This window comes from Grus americana, chromosome Z, assembly GCF_028858705.1.
Source record: "Grus americana isolate bGruAme1 chromosome Z, bGruAme1.mat, whole genome shotgun sequence".
Classification (NCBI taxonomy): Eukaryota; Metazoa; Chordata; class Aves; order Gruiformes; family Gruidae; genus Grus; species Grus americana.
Window position 1 is genome coordinate 56,378,455 of NC_072891.1, and position 25,770 is coordinate 56,404,224.

Below are 25,770 nucleotides of genomic sequence, written 5' to 3' on the forward strand. Positions count from 1 at the left end.
CTGAATGTATGAAGTGTTTTGAGATGGTTGAATTGCTTTTTGACAAGAATTCTGTATAAATCATTATTATCAGGGTGGTACTCTATAGCAGTCAAAGTCAATATGTGCTCAAGAAACTGAGAATTTAGTTTAATTCTCAGTCTGTGCAAAAATCCCACTGGTTTACATTACTGAAAAACTTGACATATTCATTTGGTTTGGGAGATAAAGCTGTATTGCATGCTCTCCCATGGAAAAATTATTCTTGGTGCCAGATGGGTGATCTTAAGCCCATTCACTGCTTTGTAGGTCACAACAATTCCTCATTTCATACCTTGAGGTTTTCTCTGTTCTGAAGAGGGGGCCAAGTTTATGGATACTGGTGAAGAAGATTCAGTTCCCCTTGTGGCAAAGGGGTGAAAGATGAGGCTCTTCCTAAAAGAAGGCAGGTCTTTAAATTCAGGTATTAGTAACTGTGACCCTCATGAAGGTAAGTTGAAGTGGAAAATAATGAAGGAGAACTGATAATTACACTGTAAATTAATTGTGAGGCCTTTGCTTTATACTGCTGTATCACAAGGTTTAGGGGTTTTTTCCCCAATGTGATAATTATGTCCTGCAATGACTATCACCAAAGTCTTGTGACTAATTGGCAGGCACTCATTTAGTGTTCAAACTGTTTGGGGGAATTTTATCTTCTTTCATTCTGCTTACACATCTGTATTTCCAAAGCTGCCTGAGAGAATCAGTGGTAAATTTCCCAGACATGCAACTATATCAACTTGTTCGGAGATTTCGTCAGTGAACCATCTTTGATGAATTACTTTATGAACAACTGTCTGTGAGCTTCAGTGATTTCAGTCATGTGGCACAGAGTGGCAGGACTTATTTTGTTTGCTGATGTAAACAGACAACAGAAAAAGTTCTCTGTCAGGGCCAAAACTGCATTTTGCCCATTCAGTGCAGCCACACTTCATACTGTAGTCCCATTTAGAGATGGTTTTATAAGGGCCAATATACAACCAATAGATGTCATTAGACATTAGAGACAGGATTTATAAGCACAGGAACAATACGAACTTCTTACAGTCCGTATGAATAACTATTATTCTCTCCCTGTAACTGCTGACCTATTGAAACATCTATGAGCTCCTTACAACCTGCGATGCACCGAGTGACCAGTTTAGCTAGAGGTCTAATTTGGTGGGGCTGTTTGGCACCAGGCTCTGAAAATGTCATCTTGAAACAGGTATTTACCTGTCCATTCAGATGACTGCTCATTTTTTCCTGTTTGTTCCACTTTGACCAGGGCACTGGAGCTGTGCTGATTATGTGTTTCTGTAACAGGCTCCAGCAGTAGCCTCAGCCTGAACTGTGAACTAGATTGGTTTTGTAATGATAGGGTAAGGATACCTCTGAATTCTTTCTGGATACTACCTTTGCCCCATCCTTTCTGATGGAGACTCAAGTCTAGAAAGGTGCTGAAGTGTGCTCAACTACCTCTGCATTAGTTCCCCGAGGAAGCATGCTTCACCACATAAAGCCAAGAGGCAGAAAATTATGTTACTCTGTGGAACAATATGTTATCCTGATGAAAGCAGATTGTTGCAGTTCACTGTGCATGCAGCTGTACAAACACACCCCTCCTCTACTGCCTGTTGGGGACAAGGGGGTTTGCCCAAGTCACTGTAATGGGCTGGCAGCAAGGCAAGGATCAGGCCAGAGCTCCTAATGCCTTAGTCTCTTCTTCTGACCCAGCTGTTCAAAAGCACACCTGCAGTTCTTAAAGTTAGATTTTCCTTTGAGTTTATTGCTGAGCCACGGTCTGAATAGGGAAGAAGTAAATACATAATACAAGGTAAATAACCTGGAGGTAAATAACATGTTGCATAAATAATAGACAATGTGCACTTCCTCTCACTTGCACCATCAACACCTATTACAAAACATGCAAATGGTCTGGCAAGGGGGTGAGTTCTCTGGATATGAATGGAAAACAGATGAAAGGGGAAGAGAAGCAAATAGGGTGATAAGGTGATGTTCTGAGAAACCTCTCATGAGTGGTACTGTCTGTACTAAACTAAACCTTCTGTGGAGAGTGGAGTGACTTGCTGGCTCTGGGAGAGGCAGGGAATGGGATAGGGACCGACAGAGAAGAAAGGAAAAGGGATTTTCATGCTGGTGAGGAACCACTGAAGACCATCTGTCAACTCTATTTATCAGGGTTCTTTCAAACCTGGTAGAGGAGCCAACTTTGCATTGTCTGTGTTGCAAGTTTGGCAGTTTCCCCTCTTCTCTTTTCCTCCTGTCATGTGCTGGGATAACAGCAAACCCAGACTGCTTTCGGGCCCTGTAAAACATTAACCCTTTCCCTTCTGCTCTTTGCCTCTGAGGGCTCTTCCCCTGCCATTCTCCCAAGGCTTGGTTGACTATGAGGGCATGTTTAGCTGGTATGGCAGCAGTGGTGAGAGGCAGGGTAGGATCAGAAGTGGCATGTGGTCAAGCCCCCCGCTGTTGCTGTTTTGTCCCTTGCCATTTTCATCTTGGCTTGGGCTCTCCAATTTCATCTGTCACCACAAAAACTGCCATTAACAGCAGAGCCATGTTGAGGCAGGATTCTGCCCCAGGCCTGTATAGGCGCTGTAGTCTTGAGGTTTGAGGGTGTAAATCTCACAACAAACTGACTTTCTCTGCAGAAATCCCCCAGCATACTTCATGTTAGGTTCCAGGACCTGGAATTGAGCTGCCTCTGGAGAGCCAGCAACCAAATGTATGGATGAGCAATGATTTTTTTTTCCCCTTTTGTCATTTTTGGTGATTCACCTTCTGACCTGATCAAAGCAGGAAGTGGAAAGTCATGAATCATTGAAAGGAATTGGGCATGCACCAGTGGGGAGCCACAGCCATATCATGAACCCTCTCCTACAGCTATGGTTTTCATCTTCCAGCTGTGATACTGTTACCAAGATACAAATTACCTGTGGTGCCTTTCATAAGACCTTCTGCTTTATAAAGTTGACTTGAGGTTTTTGAAAGAGAAGATGTTTTAAAAACCCAAACTGCCTTCCTCAGGTAAAACACTGGGAGCCCCCACAGAGCAACTGAGATGACCACGCAGAAAAGGCTGGGTCCCTTATCCTCAGCCTGCTCTTGCTGCTGCCTCCATGTTGCCCTTTCTGCAAATCTGAGCCTTCCTGTGTGCAGGTGGCCTTTGGGCCTGGCCTTCCAGATCTGGAATGCTGCAGCAGTCACCCTCTGGGGCTGAAGCACAGCTCTTGGCCGCTCCGCTGTGCTTTGAAATTTTCTGCTGGGAATCCTTCCCTAGGCAAAGGAATAGAAAGTATATAGAAAAAAGCTGGGCCGCCTCAGATAGCCATTGCTGTTTGCTACTGTCGTGTGCTGCCTAGAAGACAGGTTCAAACTCTGTCTCATTTCATCCTGAATCATCCTTGTTTCTGAGCAAGAGCGAAGTCTTTTAGCAGTTTGGACAAGAACGGCATCCAGTTCTGCATGACTAGTGGTACTCAGACAACCAAGTTTCTTCTGGCCTCTGACCTGGGCTTAAGACTAAAGCCCAACACTAAGGGTTTGCAGTGGTTGGGAGAGAGGAACGGGAGAAGTGACTTACTGCTCCAGTGATAGAAAAGGAGGAAACTTGTTGTGGTGTATAAAGTAGCATTTGGCAGAGCTTTAGATAAAAAGTCCATAAAGCAACTCTGCAATAAAGTGAATCAATTCATCCTGGTAGAAGGCTATTTTATTAAACCCTCTCCTCTGAACAATTTTGTGGGCTGTTGTTTCTGGAGGATACATCTTGATTTCTTAGGCAGCAGGCTGCAACTAATTCTATACAGCTTTCAACTATGTACTTATGACAGATCCTTTTGGGTATTTCCTCAGTTCACAATCCTGACTGCATATGAACGTCATCCCATAGAGGTTATACACATGGATAACACTCCCATCCTTATAGTTACTTTGGTGTCAAACCTGTATTGCTACCAAAGTGAGAGTCTTAAACACTTCTCAGTGCCTTGGCTGAGGCTGTGCAGCTGCCTGTAGAAGGGCAAAAAGTGGAGCACAACTTTCCCGAGACCAAGTCTCTGCTCACCTTCTTACACCCTGTATCTAGTCCACCTTAGAGACCCAAAAGGGTATCTGGAGTTTCCAGTTGTTTTGGCAGCATGCACCACAGCTGAACCATGAGGTCCTGCCCTGAACTATCTTCCGTTCCATGGGCAAGGACACAGACTGTCTCCCCTCCCGGGCACTGTGTGCCAACCAAGCTCTGCAATATGCCCTCCGTCTCCAAAGCAGGTAGGCAGGGAGTGGGCAGCAATTGAAGGGAAATGGGCAGACTTTGACAGCCCTCTCAAGGCATTACTACTGTATGTGAGCTGAAGTGGATGAAGATTTTTTAAAACAAATTGTTGAGGCTAATCCCAGGGAGTTGGCTCACAGAGCCTTTATTTTTAAGCTTTGTCTTCCTATGTCTAGTTTGCTGCTTTTGGCAAAGTCGCGGTGCAACCCAGTAGTGCTTAATTTGTGTTTCAGAATTTAATTCTAGGAAAACAGCCTGCTTTGCCACATGGTAGCTCTGCCTGGCAAAGCACTTACTGCAGGACTCAGCAATCCAGCCTGCTATTAAGGAGAAGGTATTCTCCTGCAAGCCGCAGTGAGTCTGAATTCAGTGTGCTGCACTCAATACAGCTGTGCTGGCATTATGGTGGTGTAAGGTGGCCAGGTTGCATCCTCTCCTCTTCCTCTACAAAGACTGTCATTGAGGTCAGAAAGTGAGACAATATAGTCTGGTGATTAGACATGGATGCAGTCATGCAAGGGAAGGCATGGACAAAAGCAGAAGATGCAGCAGTGATTAGCTGTCACCTCCAAGACCTCTGTGATCAGTGCTGACTACACTCTCCTTCTGAAAAAATGAAGCCTGAGGTTTCTCTTTGGAAGTCAATCTCAGGTGGAGCTGTCTGCTGGGGACTTCTTGAGGTTTGCGTCGGTGTTGTGGGTGTGATGTGCCTGGTCTGTGAAACTCAGAGTAACGGAGTCCTCAGCAAAAAAGCCTGAGGAAAACAGAGGTCTCCTTTCTCCCAGCTTTGTGTGTCCCTGAGAGCCTGAATCATATTTCCATTCTTTTAGGAGACATAGAATTCACTATTCTGGCTTGGCATTTAATTCATAAACAGTCAGTCAATAAAATTGAATTCGTGGCTGACTTTGGGTCTACCAAATTTTAATTAAACAAAAGGGACTACTGGATGAGAATCATCCCACTCCACAATATGTCCTTTATGTGTCACTGGAAAGGATTAAGCAGGGTTCATCACTGCACTAGCAAAATTCAGTCTTGCTTTGCAGTTAATGGGCAAAAATGTATTAGGTTTTGTGTGTGCTTACGTGACCACTGACTTAAAGTCAGGGTCCTGTGCGGCAAAGACAACTGACAAATTTTCAAGCAATCCAGGAGATATCTGGAGCTTATGGAAGACAATTTCATGATGCATGCAATTGATGAACTGATTAGGGGATGCTCTGTTGGACCTGATACTCACAAACAATTAAGAACAGGCCGAAGGGATGGGAACAGGCAATGGGATCGAGTGCACCCTCAGCAAGTTTGCTGAAGACACCAAGCTATGTGGTGGGGTCAACACGCTGGAGGGAAGGGATGCCATCCAGAAGGACCTTGACAGGCTGGAGAAGTGGGCTCATGCGAACCGCATGAAGTTCAACAAGGCCAAGTGCAAGGTCCTGCACGTGGGTCGGCGCAATCCCAAGCACGACTATAGGCTGGGCGAGGAATGGATTGAAAGCAGCCCTGAGGAGAAGGACTTGGGGGTATTGATTGATGAGAAGCTCAACATGAGCCGGCAGTGTGCGCTTGCAGCCCAGAAAGCCAACCATGTCCTGGGCTGCATCAAAAGAGGTGTGACCAGCAGGTCGAGGGAGGTGATCCTGCCCCTCTACTCCGCTCTTGTGAGACCCCACCTGGAGTACTGCGTCCAGCTCTGGGGGCCCCAGTACAGGAGAGACATGGAGCTGTTGGAGTGAGTCCAGAGGAGGGCCTCGAAGCTGATCAGAGGGCTGGAGCGCCTCTCCTGTGAGGACAGGCTGAGAGAGTTGGGGTTGTTCAGCCTGGAGGAAAGGCGGCTCTGGGGAGATCTAGTTGTGCCTTTCCAGTATCTGAAGGGGGCCTACAGGAAAGCTGGTGAGGGACTGTTTATCATGGAGTGTGGTGACAGGCCAAGGGGTAATGGGTTTAAGCTGAAGGAGGGTCGATTTAGATTAGATGTTGGAAAGAAATTCTTTACCGTTAGAGTGGTGAGGTACTGGAACAGGTTGCCCAGCGAGGTTGTGGAGGGCCCATCCCTGGAACTGTTTAAGACCCGGTTGCATGAGGATTTGGGCAACGTGGTCTAGGGTGCCCCTGCCCGCAGCAGGGGGGTAGGAACTAGATGATCTTTGAAGTCCCTTCCAACCCAAACCATTCTATGATTCTATGAAGATGTGAAGGCTGAGGGCAGCCTCAGCTGCAGGGACCATGAGGCTGTGGTATTTAAGTTCCTGAGAGGAGGGAGCAAAACAAACAGCAGAATGACAAGCCTGGACTTCAAAAGAGCAGATTTTAGCCTGTGCAAGGACCTGCTTGGTCTCATGGGAAACTGCCAGTAGAAGCCAGCTGATCGTAAAGGACAGTCTCTTCAGAGCACAAGAATGGTCTGCTGCAATGTGCAAGCAGTTGAGCAACTCTGCCAATAGATGAACACAGAGAACAGGGAGCTCCTGTCTGAACTCACATGCAGAGAGGAAGGACTCAGAAGGTGGAGGCAGGGACAGGCTACTCAGAAGATACAAAGACATTGCTTGTGAATGTAGCAATGGGGTCAAGAAAGCCAAAGCTCATCGGGAGCTGAAAGCCACAGGGAAGGTGAAGGACAACAGTGTCTTTCTATAAGAACAATGGCAGGAAAAGGAAGGCTACAAAGACCATGATCTCACTGCTTAGTTGGACAGAGACCTAGTGACAGGGGGCATGGTAAAGGCATGGGTATTTAATGCTGTTTTCACTGGTTTGAGATTCGACGGGACACGTTCCTCGGCAACCTGATATAGTTAGACCCACTTTGAGCAGAGTAGGACAGGGACCTCCGGAGGTCCCTTCTGACCTAAATTAGTCTGTGATTCTGTGACAAGACACCCAGAATCAGTGTCTGGTTCTGGCTCTGACTTTTTCTAGGTAGTTGCAGATGTTACTGGGTAAGCAAAGGAGATGTCTCTGTGTGTGTGTTAAACTTCCAGATTCTCAGCTTCAGAGTTAAGTTTTCTACTTCAGCTTTTTACCTGGGCCTGGAAAACATGGCTAGAAAACTGAGTAAACAGATATTCAGTTCTACATGTCTACATGGAGCTATAAAAGGAAAAGGTCAATTTCCTTTGTGCTGATTTTGTTGTGGGCATGAGAGATATACTGCATTGGAGTCGTACATTAGAAACAAATGTCAAATTGCCTGTTAGGACCTCTGATTCTTGCCGAGCCAATAGTGAGACATGGTCATTCTTCATCTGGAGGAGGGGATAAGGAAGCCCTGTGCCCTAAGATGACTGTCCAGCAACCAGTCAAGCTGCACCCTCGCGACTGGTAGGTAGGCTAATTTTTTTAATATGGAACTTGCTTAAGTCCTTAAATTATGGTCAGTTTCCTTAGGAACAGGGAAAGGTGGGGGTGTGGGAAGTGAGCTTTGAAACCAAATTGTAAGTTCTAGCACCAGTTTCACAAATGTAAAGGTAATGTTGGGATGAAGCCGGCACTCAAACTCACCTTTCCCAAACTCTAGGACTTGGTCTTAACTTTTCAGTTCACTTTTTTTTCTGCTGTATTTTCCTTTTCCTACCTGTAAAAGTTCATGCCATAAGACAATGTCTTTGCATACATTTGAGTTGTTTAGTATGTGTAAATTTTAAATTCGGAGTTATAAAGGTCCTAGCTAGCATAGCAGAAGAAAGCCTGGTTTATCAACATAGAAGCCAGGTCATTTTCAGCTTGAGCCAGATATATCAGAGGGAGCACAGCTAGAGTTTATAGCTCTGATTTTCTTTTCTTACTAAAAGAAAGGGAATTAGTACATTACATAGTATTGTTTATGCTGAGAAATAATTTCAATGTGCCTAGGGTGTGTTGATGTTTCATTCTCTCTCGTTTCTGTGTACACTACTAATTCTGTCCAAGTTGCCATCAAATACATATTTATTTTCTCAGGAGTACCCAAATATTTCCAAGGTGGAGTGAGAAACAGAAAGTTTCACAGCTGATATGTGTTTCCCTCTTGGAATGACATCACCATTTAATTCCTCCAGATATTTTGCTCTTTAAACCATTTTGACAGCAAGAAAAAGCAATTGCCCTTTATGTTAAGGTGGAGAGTTTTAAAGTGGCTGAAATCAAAATGAATGAAGATCATGATGCAAGAAATTAATCTCTGAACATACAAATTATGATTTATAATCTAACACATAAAGTTACATTTTTATCTATAATAAGTCCAGGAACTTCCGCAGAATCCCAGAAGAAAGAATTTTCATTCTTTGCCTTTTTAACACATGGGCAGATGTTTGTGTCTAAGGGTCAGTTTTAAGAAGTTCCTTAGTAATTGAACTTAATCCTAAACATACTCATTTATGAAAAGTAAACCAGGTGCAATTTGTACCAAAAAAAAGAAAAAAAGATTACTTTCTTCTCTTTTTCTACAGGCTGTGGAGACACAGACTTACACAAAATGAATACAAGATGACGTATACAAAATGAGTACAATAAAAACCCACCATACAGAACAGCAACAAGATGTGGTATTTCATGTACTCATGTATTTTTTTAACCAGTTATCATAGGTTTCAACTTACAAAAGAAAGTCCACTGGTAGTGAAATAGCAGACATCTGTCACTTTTAGTAGAGTAACTCCAAAAGTCTGCGTTGCAATGCAAATAAACAAGGCATTTTGCTGTGGGCAATTGAGGTGAATCCCACTGTAGGCAGAAACTTTTGGCTGCACCCCAGATCCTACCCATATTTGAAGATATAATCCATGAGGGAGTTTAGAGTTGTTTCTATGGATTAGAGGGGGAGGATGAGAAGCGAACCCTCCCATTGATCTAAGTTAACTTTTTTCCCCTGAAAGGTCTTGCAAGTGTCTGTCAGAGGCAGTTAGAAAAGAACTTTCTTCACCCCTGCATGAAATGTAGCAGTGATTAATCATCTGCTTAATTTTCAGTAAAACATTTTTCTTTGGTAAAAAACCTGCATTTTCCCCAGTTTTTGGCTTTTACATGAAATACCGGAACAATCTGCACAAAAATGTTGATTGAATTCAATATCTAATTAAAAAACAAATAAAAATTTTGCTTTCCAGTGAGCCCTTGAACTTGTTATATCCCTTCTTCTTCACTGAGTGGAATCAGCGTATGAGTTAGAGATTAGTAGGAAATAGGTGTAGAAGGATAGAAACCAGGTTCAGCTATACAAATTGTTAAGAACTGATTTAAAGGAAGAAGAGACAGTGGTTGGAGCTCTTGAAGTCAATGGCAAACCAGTCCTTGACTTCCAGGCAGGAGCAAGTTAACAGAAATTCAGCAACCACTTGTATTAGGCATGTGGTCCATGCAGGTCCAAGAAAGCATGGAGGAAAGAGACATTCTGCACCTCAGAAGAAAACAAAATCATCCACATAGCTTTTTGATGAGTGAGTGAATCAGCAAGTCAGCCAGCATCTGCCCTGCTCATTTTCTTGGCAAGAATCCTTGTGGCAACAATGTCATATAAACTTTTCCTTGGAGAGACTTTGAATCAGCTTATTAGAAAAAAGCTTAAAACAATAAGTGCAGAAGAAGGGGGAAAATGCATGCAGGCCAGGATTTAGATTTTCAGTCAGACTGTCTATATAATGGAAAGAGCAACAAATCTCATCCCCATGAGATTACTACTTAAGTGATTCCCCAAGATGTTTATAAACACGTTTACAAAAATCCTCCTTTCCCATTATCAGGGATGGTGTTGGATGGAGTCTTTGAGGCACTTGTCATACTCAGTGGTGTTTATAAACATTATGTGGCTTTAAATCATATGTCTGCTCTTATTAATTTCAAATGTCCTTCCTTGGCTTTAATTTTTACATTTCATTTGGGTCTCTCTTGTCTTGAAGTGTGTTACAGCTCTATAGCTACTTCAAGAGGTGCAGGTGTACCTCCTGATGCTCCTCTGGTTTTGGGTAGCATTTGTAAAGGCAACAAGCCTTGACACCATCACTTCTGGCAACAGCTGATGATTTTTCAGGTGCCTGATCTGCGGCACACAAAAAGGCCAGATTTTCACACACAAGCAACCAATAATCCAAAAATCACCAGTTGTTTCCAAAGCTTGAAAAAATGCCATAAGGAGCATTACAGTGATAGTATGTGACTGTCTTCACAAGCCAGCCTATGCTCATTAGCAGTGGGTATCTCTGAAGGAAAAGGGGGGCAAAATTATGGTCAAAAAATTTGAAGAGATTGTAGAAATAAGGCAAATAATGTGCTAACAGCACAACATCTAAGCCCGTGCTCTAGCCAACATTCTGAGCACTGTATTTATTGTTCAATGTGGCTCCACTTCTGTTTGGAAGAAAGAATGGGCTGATCTGCTCTTAGATATGCCATTTCACCTGTTTCTACATCCTTTTGTGGTTGCAATAGCTCTGGCTTAAGTAACTGAGTGAAGCTTTAAAGCCTATGAGTCTGGCTTTTCAGTGACATCACTTAAGGGCAATAATCTACCTTGCTATTGGAGCATTTTGTCAGGTAATGCTGGACATAGTAGTGCCTCTCCTGTTTGCCTTTAGGCTTCCTTAGAGGTGAGTCTGGGAAGGCAGAGGTGCTGGGAAGTCCTCTAAGGACATTTGCAATCTCCTTCTTTCTGGATTTTCCAAAAAGTGACAATTCCCTCCATCAAAACTGCATATCAATGCTGAAAAACATTTTTCTTTCAGTGGGACACTGTAAGTCATTTACCTCATTTTCAAACTTTCTATAGAAGTAGATCTAAAAACATTCACATGAGAATTTCCAAGAAACTTCAGAAGATGTTTGCCTACAAGGAAAATGATACTCTTTTTTCAAAATTTTCTGCTTTTGAATTAGATAAAATTGGTGATTCCCCCTCCACCCCCCTGAACCACATGGGCTTGTGTGCCGCTTTTTCTTCACAACATAAAAACAAACATAAGGTCTGTTATCTCTTATAAAGCACTGGTGGTTCATGGTACATCCGCACTGGATCAGCAACAAGAGAGGATAAGCAGAAACTAGTGTGGCGCTGGGAGATAGTATCTGCTTAACAGAGAAACCTTCCGCGGGAGTGTGGCAGTTCAACATAGCCTGTATTTCTGCTTTTTGTGGTTCTCAGGGAAGAGGACATACACATATCTCTAGCTGGCAATCCAGAGAATCAAAGTGGTTAATAGGCAGAAGTCTGGAAGTAGCATGTGAAGTATGAAGGAGAGAGAGTCCCCTGCCTTCACACACACACACACACACAAAAACAAGGCTGAGGTGTTTACAGAGTTGCATGCATATTTTTTGGTCTGTCAGATACTCCCTGTGTGTGGGCTATTGTTTGACTGCAAGTTCTAGTAAATAAGAGCTGACATTCAATAGAAACCTCTTATTCCCCAACTGCACAGGATGACAAACCAATGGGGCTAAATTCCCGGAGGCAGTACGTGTGCCATGTTCTGGGGACTTCACCACAGCAAAGGTGACAGCTTATTGTTTGTGGGGAATGCATTGGCCACGCTGTGGTGTGTATCTGAGCAGCCCTTTGCATCGCATAGCTAAATGACAGAGGCAATTAGAGGCAGAGAAATGAAGACTTGCAGCCTTCAGAGGAGGGAGGTCTGGAACAGTTTGTGCTGAGAGGGAAATCTGGAGCCATGAGCAGCTCTTTGGTGGTGGAAAACCAAGCTGGAGCTAAAAGCTGGCAGAGGAAGGAAGGTGGTTTTCTGGGAGAAAGGAGACGGTGCATTTGGGACACAGCTCCAACTCCACTGTTGTGTAGTGGGAGACAGGCAAGGCTAATAATTATGGGTCTCTAATGAAAAACATAGGTTATTCAACTTGTTTAAGAAATCAAGTGCAGAAGTATAACATATTCAAAAAGCCTGTCTTTGGAGATTTATTAACACCAAACAAAAGAGAAAGGTCAACTGCATTTAATATCATGTGGTGTACTTGTATTAATAATCTCTGTGAAAACCTGAGAGAAACACCCTTTCAAAGCTTTTGGCTCTTTCTCCATTCTGTGGAGTTTTTTGGCTTTGTATTTGTAAAAGATCAGCTGTCCCCATTTTGCAGGGCATATTCTCCTACCCTACATAGCAAACCAGAAACTCCTACAATTAGAAAACAAGACAAAACACATCGTCCCTAAAAATGCACCCCTTGTCCCTACCTGCCTAACAATTGCTTTTTTAATGGGAAAAGGATAAATTTATGGAATTTTATTGTATTTTGAAATTGAATGAGGCCTACGTGGAGCCTTGAGGATTTGGGGACTGGACTTTCTTTGAGTGTTTAATTGCCGTGGGTGCTACAGTCTGACAGGGACATGTGCCCCAACGGCATCCTTCACCTCAGAGACCTCATGGAGATGAGGTGAGAGGAGAGCGGGATGGAGTCACTGGCTTGATGTCCTGAGTAGAAGTAGAAGGTGTTTCTCCCAGTCCCAGGCCAGTGCTCTTGTGCCTGCCACTTTCCCATAGTAGCCAGCAAAGAGGGTATTAGAAGACATGGGCAATGCAGGAAGCTGGCACTTTTGGCTCTTGGTCTTTGCCAATGTACAGTGGATTGTCAACAGGGACCTGCAATCCCACCAGAGGTGGGAAAGCAGCATCCAACATGCTGCTGGTGAAGGACTGAAATGGGAGGCAGCAAGCATCAGCTGTCACAGATTCATTCATGGTTAATACCCAGGTACCATTGGTGAGGTGGGCAGGAAGAACTAAGATGCCTGAAAAACCCCGTCTGTCATCCCACTTAGCACTACATGTTGTGCCCAGTTTTCCTTGTTATCATGACTTAAGACCATGTTGGTCACAAGATGGACGAACACATGCAAACCTCTCTTCTGTGTGTAATGTTTAATGTCTGCTCCACTCCGCTAAAGATGTTCACACTCCTAGCTCCCAGGTCACAAGGGTGCTTAAGATATATCTGAAGCAAAGCTCCAAATTCTTGAAGTGTTAGGGCAGAGATATCTCCTTCCAGGGATTTTATCCAAAGACTGGTCCCACTGCTCCTGCATTATACCACTTCTAGGACACTGATAGTGAGAGTGTCACAGTATCTCCTGCTGAAGAGATGAACAGATGAAACTTTCCATAAAGTTTCTTGATTTTCTTATAATAAATCCCTCTCATAAAGAAAACATAAACTGTTGTGCCACAAGTGCCTGTCCCATCTCTTTGCCACTGGGCAATTCCCCTAAAGACTCTTTCAGGGAAAAACACTTATCTTTTTTTTTTTTTTTTTTTTTTTTTTTGGTCCATTTTGCACTGCTGGAGAAAACTAGGAGAGCTTGGGTGGAGGTTCTGGCTCTCATATGAGTAATAGCCTTCAGCTTACTTAAAGTTTCCTCTACTGCACATGCGATTTTGTTTCCCTCCCTTCCTTACATCCATGTGTTGTGGCGTTATACACTTCTAAACAGCAGCTGTGCTGTACCTCAGGAGAGACAAGGGATCTCTCAAGGATCAAAAAGCATATGATTAGCCAACCCTTTTCTCACTGGTGCAGCCTGCAAACTGCTCAGCCCAGCCACATCTAACCCTGGCCCTACAGTTTCTCAGCAAGAGTTTTGGTGTATATGAAGTCTATTTCAAAAAAAGGGGAAGAAGGGCATCTTTCTGCTGAGTCCCATGTCCAGTGCCGCAGTCCCTGGAGAGGATTTTGCTGTAGTTCTCCTTTCAAGATGTGTGCAAGCCCTATGAATGCCAATTATAGTGCATCATAGCCTAGGTTCAATGGGATAATTTTTAAGCAGAGATGAAAAAAAACAGAGCTAACCGCATTCCATACTGACATGGGCTGTCAAGTCAGCTGTTTTATGGAACAGGCTGGGATAATAGGCTTGTACTGCCCTGAGGTTGGATAGATTTCTGTTTTGCATACTGTTAAGCCTTTTTATTGCTCTCAATTTAAGAGGCCATGCACACTATTTCTGAAGGTTAAATATTATCTGGCAGAACAGAAGAGGGGACAAAATGATAGAAAAACTAGCAGAACTGGGAGAGAGATGAAGATTTTTTTTTTTTTTTAAATGCACCCTTCTTCCTTGTTGTGGAGAAGAGTTAGAGAAATTCTGCCCAGAAATAACCTCCTGAAACTGGGAGCGGTATAGAGATACGGCAGGCAAAAAACCTTGGCCAAAGAGACCTTTCCCTCCTTCAGTTCCTCTATTGACAGGCCAAATGGGCAAAAACTCAGTCAGTGGGAAACCAGAAATGTAAAGAAGAAAAGTGACTTTCCAAAGGTCACCTCTAGGACAGTGACAGAGCCAATTCTCAGTTTAGGGCTTAATTGACAGTTCTGCTTTGGTGTTAAACTTTGTTCTTATTTTCAGCCTGTGCAGCTCTGTCCATGCATGTTGGAAGCACCACAAGCAATGCTCTTTTTCTGTCTTATCATTTTGTATGCTGTGACAATCTCAATATCTCAGGGCCTGTTTTTCTTACTTTCTTTTCCTCTATAAAGTCTGCAATTTCTTAAAACACTGCCTGCATTTATGGGTGATTTCTCACTTCTCACAACTGGAGAGAGGGGAGATAATTGCAACCAAATGTTTCATTTGTGTTAATAATGACTGTCATTTTATTTTATGTCATGCTGTTTCATGCAAGAGCACTTCAAAGTGCAGAGAAGAATAGAGGAGAAGAACATCGTAAAAGAGCACTGGAGGCCACATAATGAGAACCGATCACAAAGGAAAAACACTCTCAATCCAAACCTTGACCACAGTGTCACCAGAGGGAAAGATTTGAGGAGAGGAAAACATCATGGTGCAGAGTGTTACCTTTCAATGAGATGGGCTGTTGAGAACCTCTGAGGTGCCCTGAAGACCAGATCCTTCAGGGCTGAGATAAAGAGCAAATATTCAGGCTTAGTCTCCATGGGATGACAATTCCTCCCTCCCCGCCATATAAAAGACTTTTCTCGGCATACTCTTGTTGGTACAGGCCAGGCAAACCAACCAGTGTGATGCTGATGAGGTTTGGCCTCCCCGAGGGTGCTGCCCTCTCTCCCACCTTCAAGGGCAGGTGGAAATCACCCAGCATCTCCCTCATGGAGTTGAAGGCATCTGTCATCTCCTTGTAACCACCATCTCTGTGTGTACATACATGGAGAGAAGCCCACTCCTTGAAAGGGCCCCAGGCTGGGAAGCCAGAGGAGCTGAGGATAGGAAGGAACCCAGCAGCAGCACAGCAGGCCTAGTGTTGGAGCTTCCAGGTTTGGGTCACAACTCCTGGTCAGATAATGGTGTTTTGTTTTTTTTTTTCCTCCCAGTGCTCTGTGGCAGGTTATTTATTGCTTGACTTCTTGCAGCTAGATTAAAACCACTTAGAGGTCATGCACTTCATTTCACAAGTACCAGCTACTCCAATAAAAGTTCAATTGGGTGGCAGTGCCTAATCCTGATCCATTTGCCCTGGTGAAAAGGGTAGCACAAAGGTGTGATATTAACTGGCTGATGAGCCCCTGTCTGTAGTTTGGGCCAAACTTAACATCATATCTTCATTACAACACAGTTATAATTACAAGATTGTACTCTATTTTCTGTGGAAATCTTAGCTGATTTTGTACACGGGACCATCTGCACTCATTTAATGAGATGTTATCTAAAATTTGCTCCTCTTTACAGAGGACAGCCTCCCTTCATGCTGTATTTATAGCACACAAACCCCATCCAAAGCAAGCAGTGTAAGTTTTCTCCATTTCCTGCTGCCCATGATTCATTGCAGCATCTGAGAATGTCACCTCTGGATCTGTCCCCTCCATACAAGTGAAGAGCAGAGAAAGATACTATGGACAAAAAGCACACCTGAGTTTTAGGTGCCCAGTGTGAGATAGGCAGGACTTGGTTTTTATCATCCTTAGCATTTGATAGCACAGTATTAAGTCAAAACACATAGTACTGTAGAGTCTTCATTCAGACATCCAATGTGAGGGACAAGATAAAGACTGTAAATGAAGAAGTAGCTGTGCAGCCTCACACAGGCACTCAGTGGCAGAGGGCTCCAACAAGCATCTCCTTCATGGCAGCATTGAGGTTCTTCAGCCATGACATCCCATTAATGCAACCTGTTTTGTTTTCTTTGCAGACTCTCTAACCAAAGAAACAGAGCTGTGCATGCTATTTGACACACTCATTCATTGCAACATTCACATTTCATCCAGGTTTACTGCACCTGACAGACTGTCTCAGCCTTCTTGCTGTGTGCTGCTCCTCTTACAGTCAGAGGTACTCCTGAGATTTATAGGACAAAATCTTGGCTCTACAAAATCCAATGGCAAAAGCTGCCAGGTTTCCACCATGTAGTACAGTGCAGTTCCATTCTCTTCTTGGTCCTGGCGATCACAATACTATCAGGCACCCAGATGATCAGAGAAAAAGCTTCCTCAATTGGAGCATTGCTGGAAAGCAGAACCCATAATAAAATAATGTACTTTTATTTATACAGCTTCCCTAGAGCCAAGGGACTATATAACATAATGAAACACTTACACTGAAAAACAAAAGATTCAAAAATTAAATCTCCTGGATAGTTTTTGCCTTTGGGCCAGACTGGGCCAGCTAGTACTGACTGAAACACGCTTGAAGAAGGAGCTGAAATCAAGAAGTCTGCAACATGCCTTTCATACTTAGAGGTGGACAGGGGGCCTTGTGGGTTATGCTTGCATACAGCAAGGGTCTGCGTCCAGACTGCTGCAGGCTGCTGTTTGATCATGGCGAGGTCTTGTTTCCTGTATGCAACACTTGAGCATGGGCTTTGCTCCACCAGCAGCACCTTTGGGGACTATGTGTGTCTGCGGCCATAGAGCTGAAATCTAGTGGAAGCTGCCTTTAAAATCACAGGAGTCAGCTTTTTAAACCTTCCCCACAAGTCAGAGGGACTATGAAATTAGAAGTTGATGCACTGATGTTGATGGAAGCTCTGAGCTAGGGCATATGAATGATGAATTTCCCACCTGCCCCTGCTCTGCTGACCAGGGCCTGATGAACCATGCTTTGGAACTGGAGCAAAGCACATAAAAACTGGGATGCCTGAGGGGCTCCTGTTGTCCGCACTGCCTTGTGGTCCAGCCCCAGGTGGCTCAGCTCATCCCCGCTGTGCTCAGTCTACCTCCTTCCCTTGGCATCCCCCCAGCTGAAAGGCTCTCCTTTCTGGCTCAACACCAGAAAGAGCTGGCAAGTGCATGAAGGGGGTGGGGGATGCCAGCTCCATCCCATGGGAAAGCCCACTCACTCCTTCCCACCCTGCCCGCTCCTGCTTTCCCACACCTCTCCCTGCTCTCCAAAGTCACCCTAGATCCTGGCAGTGCCAAGGGGAAGCCTTCCCACCAGCAGTGTGGCAGGGTCTTACCAAACACGGGAACCAGCTCTGTCGTGGGAGCTGCAAAGCCTCAGGAGCAAGAACTTTGTCAGAGTTGGGCGGTGCAGCGTTTCTGAACCCTTGGCATCTATTTATCCAGCATCTTTGAAGTGTCACCCTTCTCTCCCAGAGCTTCTTATAAGGAGACCCTTCAGAAAAAGGTGGGGTTTTTTCAGCATGTCTCAGTGAAGACATTTATTAGAAAGCCTTAGATACTGGAACCACAATTTAGTCTGCTAATGCCACTATCCTAAAGATTAATGATCAAATTGAGTTTAATATCCTGCTTCCCCCTCAGATGATTTCGCATTAATTGTTCTGCCTTGCTATGATAAAATTTAATGTCCCCTCTTAACCAAATTCTCACACATTCCAGCCCTTCCTACCTGAGACCTTGGCAATTTCTTTTTTCTTTTCTTTTCTCTTTTTTTTTTTTTTAAATATCTCTCAATTAGCAGCACAGGTCTCAGGGATTTGCTCTCTACACCCTCCTGTCTCTGCCTGTTTTCAGTTCAACGTGTTGAGTGGACATACACTGCAAGCCTGCAGGATCCAGTCCACAGCCCGTGTGTGTCGATGGAAAGTTTGCCATCAATTTTGAAGGGGCTTGGGGTCTGGCTGATGTAGAAAGGAAACACAGATGGGGAGAATAAGTGAGGGTGTATGCAGATAGCCCCATGTTGTGTGCATGTCTGAATCACCCCATGGTGTATTGTGATTTCAGTTTGCTGCACTTCTCATCACCATGAATTTAGAGCAGCTACAAAGGTACGTACATCATTAGTACCACCCCAGCACAACCTTCTCTAGCCAAAATATTTCTTTAGGAGTATTATTTCTTGGCTTAAAAAAAAAAATCTTTTTTTTTTGTCTTGTTTTGTTTTGAACAAGTGTTTCCCAAAAGTATTTCCCAACTGGATCATAAAAAAAAATAAAATCTACATTGCACTGAAAAGAATAATCAGTCCCTGCTGTTAAGCTCTTATATTCTGAAAGCAGAGTTAATGAAATGAATATTGCCTAATTAAAGAGACCTTCATAGCTCTAGGATCAAACCTTCAGATGGAAGTCATCAAGTTGGGATAGCATGAAGCTGTCAGCTCAGGCTGGATCTAACTGTTGAACCTGCATTCCCGAGAAAGACCCTTAGGTCAGGAGATGGCTTTTTAATAAGAAACCCTAGCCTGACATTCGAGAAAACCGCTGGGCTGTGGAAACTCTTTGTCCTAAACAGGACTAAGAGCAGGCTGAAGTCTTGCCAAGCTCTTCGCCATCTCCTCCTCCCACTAGTTGCAACATCTCTGCCTTTGGAGCACCATGATTGACAACAGGCTCGATCGCAGTTTAGATCTGCCCTTGAAGGTTTGGCAGGCAGGCTCTGCTGCTCTGGCAATCTCTGTGGCCTCAGTTTTGTCAGCATGTAGAGGTACAGCCAGCTGTACCTGGGCACTTTGGCTCCCTCACCTCAATCTCCTGCTGCAAAGCCATGATAAGCCCATCTTTGGCAGCCTCTGAGCCAAACTGACATCTATGCCAATGGAAATAAAATATACCCAGGAATCTTCCATGATCTTTTATAAGTAGGGTAGTGAGTTTGTAGTCTGGTGGTTGACTTGGTGCAAATGCATAGATTTTTAAAATTATTATTACTGTTTATTAAATGTGACCCACTGAATATGAAGGAAAGGCATTTTCATCCCTCCGCAGGGAGAAGGAGCACCACTGAGCCCTTGAAGACAAGCTTGGTAATGTTGTGATGCAAAAAGATTTTCCTATAGGATACTCTGTAGGAAGACACTGATTAAAGTTAAGTCAGAGCTTTGCAGGAATGCACCAGCTTCTTTAAAATCTGATAGGAAGTTTGTGTTTGAAAGGGTTAGAACTGCTAAAAATTAGCTGAACTCCTCTAAAATTTCATTATTCAAAATGATGACTGAGAGAGACGCTGATGTCCTAATTTGGGAAAAGATTTTGGAAAAATCATTGGAAATCCAGGGAAACAGGAATTCTGCTTTACAGCCATCTGTAACCTCTATGTAGGCACATCCCTCGCTTAAAATAAATAATATATCTTACTGCCTTGAAGAAAAAAATTGGCTGAGACACATTCAGTGCTCAGACTCCAGTGAAGTTTTGTTTAAACAGGGAGTATAGCATTCAGTTTCTACAATCTGAGCAATCATAATTCTAGATCTTAGAATATGTAGTCAATATGCATTTGGAGGGCTGTTTTAATTTTAAAATATAAGTTCTCAATTGCTCAAGCAAAAATACACATTTTTATATGCAAGTGGTTAGTCAAGTGCCTAGGCATTTCTACAAGAATGAATTGTATGACATAAATAGTAATTTCGTATTCAAAATCTGGATAATATATTTGTACTTACTATAGAACATGTGTAGCTCGTGGTTGATGTGCAATTCATAACTCTTTCTTTAAAGAAAAGATGAGTGATTGGATCTGAGCATTCTTAACAAAGCCAGAAGTACTTCTTTTGGGAAAAATGTCAAATCTGCATTGGCTTTTCCTATTTTGCCAGCACCCGAAGGAGAAAATGAAAAACTGCATGCTTGTCACTGAAGCATTTAAGAAGCTGACATTTATATTTCATCAAATAACAATTTTCTTTGAATACTAGTGCAGTCAATCAGAATAAAAATACTTGTACATGCAAAGAAGAAAGCATTACCAGTATATGAGACATGGGTAACAAAAAAAAAAAACAAACAAAAAACCACCAACAAGAAACTATCCTGAATTAATAATTTCATTTTTCTGCAAGAATAAAACCTAGGTAAAAACCCAAATAAAACCATAAATACCTCCACTCCACCCCTGTAACACAGCTACAACTCCATTTTCTTCACAGTTGTGTCAGGACCAGGTCTCTCGCCTAACCCATGTACACCTTCAGGTAGGTCGGTATGGAGCATGGGCATTACCAGCTGTGGTGTGGTGGGTTAACCTTCTGTGGCTGCCAGATGCCTATCAAGCTGCTGCCTCACTCCACCGCTTCAACAGGACAGGAGGAGAAAATAAGATGAAAAAGCTCACAGAGCCAATACTTCTGCTATCCTCAGAGACAAGTTAAATGCCTCCTGCTTTAAAAAAGTCGGCAACAAACACACTGGAGCGGTAAACAGGAGAGGTGAAAAAGAAAGGACAAAGCAAAATCCTAACAGTCAAATGCTGACTTCCATGTGGAACCCATAGAAATTACCTGGTGGCACTGGGCTCCCTAATGTCACTGGCTGAGGGGGTTTGTATCTGGCACCTGAGCAATGAGACAACCTTTCAGATATGCAGAAGAGCTGTGGAGATCATGGTAACGGGCTCCTTGATGACATCAGGCAAGTTCTAGCCTGGGGCAGCTTACACAGCACAGTAACATAAGCATTAGGAGATTTGGGGATGGGGAAAAATCCTTCAACACAGAGGACCACCTTTTAGGGGTACTCTTTGCATCTTCTATACATTACAAGAGATTCTCTGCAGAATAGAGCTGGACTGTTAGACTTCAGTGATTTTCCTTTGACAGCTGAGGGGTTGAGCAACTCATTGAACAACTAGTGAAATCACTTTCCTTGCTTTCCAGCCTACTTATTACTTCAAATGTTGGCTTTGTGGGGGGATCAGAAAGCTTAAACCCAAATTCTGTCCTTTACAGTGACACAGCTGTCTCTGAAGTCATGGAAAGTTGTAGTCAACATATCTGAGTTTAGCATTTGACCAAGGGCTCTTATTCAGTCATTTCCAAAGGAGGCCAATCACTGCCAAACATATACCCTGTAGGAAAGGATGCCAAAATGCCAGTTGTTCTCTGTTAACGTTCTGGAAATCAGCAGGGACTGCAAGGGTGCAGTCATCCTGTGATGGCTGGAGTTCGGACACAGCCCTCAGGCTGGAGTTACTTCAGGTGACCAGAGCTGATGTAAGGGCTGCTTGGTGCTCTGGATTGTAAGCTCTGAAAGGAACTGACTCAGCAGAGGCAGAAGAAATTGACACTGCTGGGTCACCCTGGGACACAAGCGCCTGTCCAGCCAGCATAGCCCCTCTCCGCAATCCCCCTGGGAAGCCCATTGTAATGCCCTATCTGGGAATGACTCCCAGCTCACTTCTGGCCCCTTGGCTTTCTGGCATATGTTTTGCAGCTCTTTGCCATATGAAGATTTCATGGTGTAGCTCAAAATGATCAGGATGGCCACCACTTGTAGGCTGCGAACAGTGCTTTAAGGCTGGAAGCCAGTTTATTAGCTGGTGCAATAGCCAGCAGAGCCTTGAGGGTTTGATTAGACAGTCAACAACTAGTACCCAAACTTAAGATGCAAACCTTGCACTAGAACAGGCTGGTTTCTTTGCAACCAACAGCCTGCTGAAAAAGCAATTCCTTTTTGTTTTTCTAAAGCATGTGCAAGCAGCCACATTTCTACAGAAATTCCTTTGTTACTGAAATCAGTTCTACAAATAGCTCATGCAGAAGTGGTGGGGAAGGTCCAGTCAAACCAGTTTCATGGATTGGTCTAGTGAAAGTTCTTCACATCTCAGTGTGGGGGAAGAGGTCAATTCTCTCTCGTTGATGTTAAACTGGTCCATTGAAAAGGTGGCATCCTCCTGGAGAAAAAAATGGAGGCATTTCTGATACCAATAGTAAGAAGACTATCTTTATTGCAAGATTAATTTTGTTCATTTCAGTGACCGTAGAAAGAAAATGGCACTACTCCCAGCTTTGTCCATATTTTCCTATGTTCCCTATCCAGAATTTCTTGTAACTCTGAACAAGAAATAAAGATCTTGAAGATGATCTTTTCCTGCTTCCTGGACAGTCATGGTCAACTATTGCCTTTCTAGCATGAGTGGTTTAGTGCTGGAAACAGCGGATGAAGTAGGGGTCAGATGTCCTTTGAACATCTTGTGGGTGCTGGCAGGTAAACATGTTTCCAGTCGCAGGGACAGTGTGTGAGACATAGTTGTGGAGTCAGACTGGTCTCTTCCTGATGATCCTTTGCAAGACCCCTGTGGGTCACTGTCAGAGCTACTACTAACAGGCAGCAAATGAAACCTGACCATCTCCCTGCCTCCTTGGTCAGTGATTCACAATTGCAACTGGTCCTAATAAAGCTTGAGGGATCCTTTCCCTGATGCATACCATTAGTGTCTCAAAGGATTCCCTCGTTTTTCCTTCCCCACTCCCCTGATACTTATTGATGAGAGCTGCCTCCACATATGTTATGCAAGGCATTTTGAATCTGCTGTTTAGCAAAGTCCAAGCTACAGCATAATAAGATGCAGGGGTTTCCTAGACATAGTTAGTAAAATGTCAGACTTCATGTATATCAAGCCAGTAAATGCATGCTGATTCATAAAACCGCCCTGAACAAACAAGTTGTTACCACTTGTGCAGTCCTAGAGGATAGTGGAAAACTGAAGCACAGTTAAAAGGGAAAAGGTGCCCTCTGTTATGGAGCCTCATTGCTTGGAGGTGCAACAAAGGAACAGGGTGCCAGCGGTACCTCGGGTTAGATTTTAGGTGTTTTGCTCCCTTCCTTCCTCCCCTCGCTCCTCTGGGAGACGGTCTACATCACTGGACCTCTCCTGGGGCTTTTGGGATAAACAGGTGTGACTGCATGGGCAAAAACATGCTAAGCCTTGAGTGACACCATGAAAGAGAATGGCTTCTCAAAAGAGACAGATAACCTATCATTATCTTGTGTGAGAGTCCCAATCAAGACTGGAGCATATTATTTTTAGGGGAAGCATGTGGAGATATATGGAGTTGTTCTTAAGCCTGTTGTGTCTGAGGGACACTGAAGAACAGATGTTCAAAGGTATTTAAAAACCTATTCAATATTAGGGTTGGAGCTTAAACATCTTTGGAAATTTGGACCCGAGAGATAAATGTTGAAAGAATTGCCTAAAACCCCCATACAGACAAGGATTAGGGAGTCAGTTGGGTATGTGACACATATGAGGTACTAAGGGTCTAAAACCAGAGGGATAGTTTGAAAGGTTTTTCAGAACCAGGAAAGTCCCTCTGTGCTGAAAAGTACCTGGCTGTTTCCAGTTTTTAGTCTCCTGCGTCTGTGTGTACATACATACTTTGAAAATCAGACAGTGTTTCCGCTTACAGAAATGCAGCTTGGGGTCCAAGTGCTTTCTGAGTCTAAATGAGTTGGTCAGTATTATGGCAGTGTCTTGTGGGAGGGAAGGCTGTGCATTACACTGATCTCTTTCACTTCTCAGTGAAGTGAGAACTTTGCTTTCTTACCCCTCCACCGATACTGAGTAGTATGAGCAGCAGTCACTCAAGACCAAGACAATTGGAAACTTAAATTCTGTGTAGTACAGGTGTTGACAAGACATTATATTGATGTAGTGCTCTGCCCTGGGACATGCTGTCTCTGTTGCAGCCTTTGATGCTGAATTCCCTGGGAAGTGACGGTGCTCTTCCACTCAAATAAGTGGGCAAAATACCTAAAAAACCAAATAGATGGAGGATGAATAGATGATAAAAATATATAGACATTTGTAATATGATAATTTTTTGGCTAGCTTTATATTGAAGAAAAACATATCAAGGTTAATTGAAAGATATGATTTATCATTGATGATGTTTCCAGTATTGGGAGTGGCTGAAACACGAGTAAGTGTTTTCAAAGCTGTTTTGTCTCATACCATTGATGGCGCCTGTAAAGATTATGCATATATGAGTTTTCATTTCTCTGTAGCTGCACTTGGCTCTGACACTGGAACAGCACATTGCACAACGCTGTCCAGCAGGGTTACTGGATGTGTATTGCTGTGCAGTCCTGCTGCACTGTCAGAGGTAAGAGTGAGCACCTTCCCCCTCATCCTCTCCTCTCTTGAGAATGCACACCATCACTTCTCAGGAGAGTGACTGTTGAATTGCTGTTTCTCTTCACATAAAAGGCCAGAGGCAGGGAGGGAAGGGCAGGAGAAGCACAATCCAATAAGGTGTCTTCTGAGCCAAATGAACTGCAGAGAGGTCAGGCACAGCATGTTGTCTCCAAAGAGGGCCTCTGTGAAATCTCTGACAAAATCTTTGCCGTGTGATAAATCCCCCGGTGGAGTATCAAGTCTGCTGCTCCCGCTCAGGATGAGAAATACCCCGCTCAGCCAACACCAGCAATGCTCGAGAGCCAGCCCTGGCCAGCCCAGCCTTCTGCCATCTCCATTTGGGCTGCAGCCAGGAGGAGCATCAGTGCAGCAATGTGGGGAGACATCACTGGCCTGAGGATGCCTGGCTGGTTTTGCTGGCTGCTGGTGGGTTGGAGAGGTTCCAGTTTGTTGAGGAGGGAGCTGGGCTCAGAAGCAGCGTTTCTGCAGGACACTGTAGCCCCAGTGAAACTGGTGGGGAAAATCCCCACCTCCGTCTCTGGTTCCACAAAATGGGTTCCCACCTCTGCCACCCATTGTGCTAATCCCCAGCTTTCCTGGCCCTCTGATAAACAGATATCTGGGGCCATTAAAACCTTTTGGTTTTGTGATGGCAACTGGCTGCTGAGCACAGGTTTCGGCAGACATCTAAGTGACGCTGGGGACAGCTTGCCTGAGAGCAGGCAAGCAAGGGTCTGGGTGATCTGGCCTCATGTGAAGGCTTTGCTGCAGGTCAGTATGACCATTGTATGCCTTGTACCAGGGCAATTGTATTGCTGTGCAGACAGCTTGAAATCCCTGAAGTGGTGACAGCCAGCCCGTGCCACTTTGTGGTAAAATGGGTGAGTGCAGTGTGGCCTCTGAGCTACCATGGCTGCAGCACTCAGCCCTCCATAATTCAGTGCCTTGGTTTCCCTTGAGCAATGCAGGAGCGCTGGCACTGACTCTTGCTTAGAGGAAAAAATATCATGTTTTGGATGTGTTGAGGAGCCAGAGGTGGAAAGCTTTCAATTTAATAACACATGACAATGAGAAGTTTCAAGACAAAATTAGGGAAAGAGAGGGGAGGGGGGCAGTTTTCAGTGGAAAGGTTTTATGTATCGACAGTTTGGATCTATTTTGATGTTAATAATCTGGACTCACTTTTTCTTTCTTATTTTCACTGGCAATATTTATTTCTATCTGATTTAATTAATGAAGAGCCTGTTGGC